This window comes from Camellia sinensis, chromosome 1 (assembly GCF_055761805.1).
Source record: "Camellia sinensis isolate YWXY chromosome 1, ASM5576180v1, whole genome shotgun sequence".
Lineage (NCBI taxonomy): Eukaryota > Viridiplantae > Streptophyta > Magnoliopsida > Ericales > Theaceae > Camellia > Camellia sinensis.
Window position 1 is genome coordinate 191,427,501 of NC_138961.1, and position 7,310 is coordinate 191,434,810.

At 26.6% G+C, this 7,310-nt stretch overlaps 1 protein-coding gene across 1 annotated transcript in view; it reads right to left on the minus strand.

Annotated features, from left to right (window-relative positions):
• Nucleotides 1-2,630, minus strand: part of LOC114280936 (protein ALP1-like) — a 6,149-nt gene extending 3,519 nt beyond the window's left edge. Inside the window, exon 1 of the mRNA XM_028223344.2 lies at nt 2,529-2,630. The gene's annotated coding sequence lies outside the window, so the exon portion shown is untranslated. The remainder of the gene's footprint in view (nt 1-2,528) is intronic.
• Between the last annotated feature and the right edge of the window lie 4,680 nt (nt 2,631-7,310).

The following is a 7,310-nucleotide window of genomic DNA, read 5'->3' on the forward strand; positions in this document are numbered from 1 at the left end:
AATTCTTGTACACACACCAAAATTAAACTATGAAAACATTTAACAAATTCTTACTCTAAACTATTATATAAAGCCAACACCCTATTTGGTGTGAGCCAAAAAAAAAAATGAAAATATGTAATAGCTTTTTTATGACAGTTATTATCCTCAAAACAATTCAGTTTTTGTATTCTAAACCATTATCCATTTGTAAATTATGAAGCAAATATGAAAATGCACAATTTAAAAAGCAATGTACCTCCCAATAAATAAACAACTGCCTCACCTTTCTCACTCTTTAAATCTCCTTTCACTTGCAACTTGCACCATCTAATCTCCTTCTCACAAGTATGAAAGAAATCAGTCAACTGACTTGATTCAATGGTCCATTTACAAATCAATTTTGAGAGTTGTTTCGGTGTATTTCTAAAACAAAAGGTTTTGATTATTATTAACGTTTGATTTTCTATGGGGTAGTGGAGAGGATGAGTTTAGGTATCATTTGGTTGATTGGGGGTAGATCTGTCAATCTAAAAAAGTAGGGGGTTTAGGGGTTTGGGCATTAGGTGTTTGGTGACTTTTAATAGAGCCTTGTTGGGTAAGTGGTTGTGGCGTTTTGCTTGGAAGCAAGATAGGTTATGGCGTAAGGTGGTGGCTTCTAAGTATAGGATGGGAAGGGGGGATTGAGTTTCTAGAGATGTGACTAGTACTCATGGTTGTGGTTTATAGAAAGGGATTTGGTTGGGGAAAGTGGAGTTTTGGAATTGGATAGGGTTTCGGATGGGTGATGGGAGGAAGGTGCGGTTCTAGAAGGACAGGTGGCGTGGTGGAGTTTTATTGGAAGACAGCGTTCCTTTGATTTTTAATATTGCGGTTGATTGGGGGTCAATGGTGGCATCTTATTTGGGGGACGAGGGTGTGGTGGTTTGGGATGTTCAGCTTCGGCGATAGGTGCAAGATTGCAAGGTTACTCAGCTCGTGGAGATATGAGATTTTTTGCATGGGTTGGGGATTGCTAGAGTAGGGCAGGATGTTATGGTGTGGAGTGGTGCAAGTGCAAACGGGCGGTTTTCAGTTTCTTCATTTTATTAGGGTTTGGCAGGGGAAGTAGGAAAGACTTTTCCTTGGAAGAGTATTTGGGTGTTGGGTGTTCCATCTAAGGTAGCTTTTTTCATGTGGACGACGGCTTTAGGGCAGAATCTCACATTGGATAACTTGATGCAGCGTGGGCATGTTTTAGAAAATGGATGTTGTATGTGTTGTATGAATGTGGAGACAGTGGATCATTTGTTTCTTCATTGTTCAGTATGGGATTTTATTTGTTCGCTTTTTGCCGGCGGGTGTAGGTGTTGGCGCCGTTTTATTTGATGTGGTTGTTTGATTGGAGTGGAATAAGGAAACTTTTCAAGAGATTTATCATGGTGCTTCTTGGTTAGAGAGTCGTCTTCTCGTAGTTTTGTATAGTTAGATGGAGAGGAAGTTTGATCCAGATAAGTTTATTTTTTTAGATTTTTGGATGGTGTAAATGGTTAGGGTTTGTCTTTTGCCCCTATGTGGGGTTGCCTTTTTGTATTCTTTATATCATCTTAATACTTTCTTTATAAAATTTGTTTATTTATCAGAAAAAAAGGCCTAAATTGATTAATTATTTATTATTTCCACAATATTTAATATTTTTCTAACTTTCAATTACATGTCGTATATGTATGTAGTGTAGTAATATGTATCCACAGGCTCAATCACACATTACTGACTTTATTTATGTATGCATTAGGGGAAACACTGGTACACACCCTTCAAAAGATGTGTACCATATGCATCTGTTACATCTTTTTTGTGGCAAATGTTACATATTTTTTTCTCCAAACATTTTCTAATCATAAAATGTGTACATCATCACAAAAATGCATAGCTTCATTTCTCAACCACAAATTTTTGTAACTCCTACCATAAAAATAAGTAACATTTACCACAAACACATGTAACAAGGTGAATTTCCCATGCATTAGAGTTTTGTTTTTTTCGCTTTTGACTGTTTAACAGTAAAAGCAAGCACTCATGCTTTTGGATTTTGTTTTGAGAGAGAATGGGGGGAAAAAAAATGGAAACCTGACAAGAAAAAGAATGATTCGAAATAATTTAACAAATTATGCACAATTCTAGTCATTAATTGTACATATACATACACCCTCAACAGGTTAGTAATGTTTTTTTTTTCTCAGAAACCCAAAACGCTCTAGTTTTTTCAGCAGCAATTGGCTTTTTCCAGTAATCATTTTCCAACAATCTCCATTAATAATCTATTTTTTTTAGCAGAATTTGGGTCATCCAAACAAAACATAAGCCAAAACCCACTTCCAACAAAAACAATAGTCAACAAAAAGGGAAACAGAAACCCCAAAAACCCTAGCTAGTCAAGAATGAAGAAAACAGAAATCCAAAAGATACAAAGACAAAACACAAAAGAGAGATTCACAGAAGAGAGAGAGAGAGAGAGAGAGAGAGAGAGAGAGAGAGAGAGAGAGAGAGAGGAAAAGTAGGAGACTCACCGGAAACAAGATGGCGGGAACCGTCGTCGAGAAAGTGAGAGGTGAAGCGGCAAAAGAGAGAGAAACTACGCACAGTGACTGAGAAACCCTATAATATGTAAGATTTTGTTGAACTCTTATTTTATTTTATTTTTTTTGCCATAAAAGAAAAAAATAAAAATATTATATATTTTGTTTTAAAATAAGAGCAAATTACAAAAACATTTCTTAAAATTTGTTTAAAATAAAAATTGTTTCCTGTAATTTAAAAAATTACAAATAACTTCCTGTTAGAATTTTTTATTTAGCAGAATTAATTAAAAAAGTAAAATTTCTAACTGTTCACTTATACACTAATAAAACTATCTGAATCATTAATTGAAATAAAATTTTAATATTATTAAAAACTGTTAATTAACTTAATGATTTATTAATAAAATGACTTATTTGTTATGAAATTAAAAACTTTAAAGGGCATAATATAATTTCTAAAATCACAGGGATAATTTGTAATTTAATTAAACTTCAGGGGTTGTGTTTGTAATCCACCCTTAAAATAATGTATAATAATCTTAGCCTTTGTTTGGAAAGATGGGTTGGGTTGGGTTTGATAAAATAAACTTTTTAAATCAATAAGACAAAATATCAAATCCATCTCATAGTCATTACATTCTTTCTCTTATAAAAAGTCAAAAAAATAAAAAAAATCCTTTCTAAACGAGGCTCTTAACCCTAGCCAAAAAGTCAAAAAAATTAAAAAGTCAATCCACTCCTTTCTAGACGAGCTCCCCTCCGTTTTTTCATTCTTAAAAAAATTAACTAAATACAAAAGATAAAAATTAAGTACATTTTCATATTTTTATATATTTATTGAATTTTTTTCCTTTCTATATTCTTTTTCAATCTTAAAAAATTAACTAAATATAAAAATTCAGTACATTTTCATATTTTTATGCATTTATTGAATTTTTTTAATTTCTCTACAAATATTTATATTTTTATGTGCATTTGGGTTAGGACCATCTAATTTTTTTGGGACTAAAATATAAAAATAAAAATCACTAACTCAAAAACTCAAAACCAGGCCAAGTGATTTTATATTATTTTTTTTGGTCAAGCATTCTTTGTTTTCTCACTATAGCTCACAATTATGTATGCAATACTTAGGGGCTTTTTCCAAACTAAGGCATCGTTTGGGAACATACTATTTTAATAATTTTTTGACTTTTTATAAAAAGATGTACAGAAAAGTAGAGAGGTGATGTGACTAGTTTTAGTTGACTTTTTGACTTTTTGGCTAAAATAGTCAGTCTCCAAACGAGGCCTAAGCCTCTTTTGCATCTTATTTCCCAAACTAGGCCTAGTTTTGACGGAATTCCCGAACTAAGTTAAAGCGCTATTACAAATCACGTTTTCACTGTTTGAAACTCAAAATTTGATGAATAGTGAAAGCGCTATTGCAAAACGCGCTTTTAATTAAGAAATCGCTGTTTTAAATCGCACTTTTAACATAAAAATTTTTTTCTGAAAAAAACGCTATTTTAAATTGCGTTTTTACTGTGCATATAATATTTTATTTATTTATTTTTTTATAGAAAACGTTAATTCAAATGACGTTTCTACTGTTGAACCAAGACCAACCCACACTCTGACATACAGAGACACCCACACACACCCAACAGTGAAGCATTGAAATAATATAATTTTTATATATAATAATAATTTATAATAATCAATTATATAATTTTTATAATTTTTGTAAATATAAATCATTTTTAGGTTATGGATGATTTGATTTATAATACGTATGTAAGGGTAAAAATTTTCATAATCAAAAATAATTTTTGTAATTTTTATAATAAAAAATAATTTATAATACGTATGTATTTACTTTAAATAAATTATATATAATACGTATGTATTATATATATAATTTTTATATGTTTACTTTAAATAAATTATTTTTGATACGTATGTATTATATATATAATACGTATGTATTATATATATAATTTTTATATATTTATATATTTACTTTAAATAAATTATTAATAAATATATAATAATTATTTTATAAAATAAATTATTAATAAAAATTATTGATTGTAAAATAAATTGATTACTTTATAAAATAAATTGATTATAATTTTTATTAATAATTATTTATTATATATTTTTAAATAATTTATAAACATTATAATCAATTTATAAATAGTTTTTGCAATTTTTATAATCAATTTTTACATGCGTACGGCAATAATTTTTATAAATTATTTAAACCATACGTATGTAAGGGTAAAAAATTTTAGGTTATGGATGGTTTGATTTATCATTTATCAAATTTTTTACCCTTAAACCATACGTATGTAAATGTGAAGATGGGTTTACTATAAATGTAAATGTGAAGATATGTATTAAATTATTTACATACGTATTAATTATAAATTTTTATAAATTATTTTTGAATAATACATACGTATTATAAAATGTGAAGATGGGTTTACTGTAAAAAATTTTAAATAAAAAATGTAAAGATTTAAATAATACATACGTATTATAAATTATTATAAAAAAATTTATAATACATATGCATTATAAAATTTTATTAATAATTTATTTTATAAAATAATTATTATATATTTATTAATAATTTATTTAACGTAAATATATAAATATATAAAAATTATATATATAATACATACGTATTATATATATAATACATACGTATGAAAAATAATTTATTTAAAGTAAATATATAAAAATTATATATATAATACATACGTATTGTAAATTATTATAAAAAATTTTGTAATACATACGTATTATAAATTCTTTTTGATAATTTATAAATTATTTTTTATTATAATTTTTATTAATAATATATTTTACAATCAATAATTTTTATTAATAATTTATTTTATAAAATAATTATTATATATTTATTAATAATTTATTTAACGTAAATATATAAATAAATAAAAATTATATATATAATATATACGTATTATATATATAATACATACGTATCAAAAATAATTTATTTAAAGTAAACATATAAAAATTATATATATAATACATACGTATTATATATAATTTATTTAAAGTAAATACATACGTATGATAAATTATTTTTGATAATTTATAAATTATTTTTGATTATAAAAATTGCAAAAATTATTTTTGATTATAAAAATTTTTACCCTTACATACGTATTATAAATCAAACCATCCATAACTTAAAAATGATTTATATTTACAAAAATTATAAAAATTATATAATTAATTATTATAAATTATTATTATATATAAAAATTATATTATTTCAATGCTTCACTGTTGGGTGTGTGTGGGTGTCTTTGTATGTCAGAGTGTGGGTTGGTCTTGGTTCAACAGTAGAAACGTCATTTGAAATAACGTTTTCTATAAAAAAAAAAAAAAAATTATATGCACAGTAAAAACGCGATTTAAAATAGTGTTTTTTCAGAATTTTTTTTTTATGTTAAAAGCGCGATTTGAAACAGCGATTTCTTAATTAAAAGCGCGTTTTGCAATAGCGCTTTCACTATTCATCAAATTTTGGGCTCCAAACAGTGAAAACGCGATTTGTAATAGCGCTTTAGCCTAGTTTGAAAAATCCGTCCAAACTAGGCCTAATTTAAAAAATAAGATGCAAAAGAAGCTTAGTTTGGAAAAAGCCCCCAATATTTAAGAGAGGAAAATTATTTTGTTCATATACCTAGTAATGTGTGCAATAAAATGAGATGCACCCAGTTGAAGTAGAGAACTTTATTAATTTAATCAAAAGGAGCAATTCAAAACAGAAAATTTATTAAAAAAATTTATATATAATGGCTTGTTAAGTTTTGAGGTTATTACTTTAGATCAAATATCCGTTCAATTACACAATTAACTTTGTCACATTATTTTGGTACAATATTTTATATAAAAATTTTAATAAAATAACACTAAAAAAATGTGTTTAGTTTATACGATTTATTAGATGTGTCAACACAATTAAATTTGTAAAAAAGAAAAATTGTATCATCTTTATTCATTATTTTATCATTTAAAACTATTTGCTTAATTTTGTAAAAAAGAGAAATTGTATTATCTTTGTTCATTATTTTATCATTTCAAACTATTTGCTCTCAGTAGCTACTTGTGGCGACCGAAATGAGCCTCAACTGAGATAGCAAGTTTGCAAGCGAGTTTAGTGGACAATATTTTTAATGAATTTGCTTGGTACAATAGCTAACAAAGCAATTTGCCTTGCTTGATGGTGATGCTCTAATGACAACTAATTATACCGATTTACTATCTTTTTTGTTATTGATATATTTCTGCAAGAAAGGGTCGCTGTAGATATGAATCATTTTATATGCTCTTAATATTTAATTATAAATTAAATTATTAATTATTATGAATAATCAATAATTTAGTGTGTATTTTTTTGGAGATTTTTAGCATTTTTATTTTCAAAATTGATCCTCACTTTATTTGTTAATTACATTGAAATGGTTTATAGCCCATTAGGGTGAAACTTCATTAAGTGCAATTGATTACTTGCCATTCCTTGTTAGAGTAGCTACTGATCAATTGAATATGGTTGGTTATTGAAGTTTGACTTAAAAACTTCGTAAATTTTAAATTTTATAAACTTTATTTGTTTACCTAATGAGTCAATATCAAACAAATTTTTAATTAGTTGCATAGAAGTGGAGCTTGAGTAATTTGATTTTTTTATAATGCATATGAACTCATTGAGTATAGTAAACCAATAGATTATTCACTTAAAAACTAAAC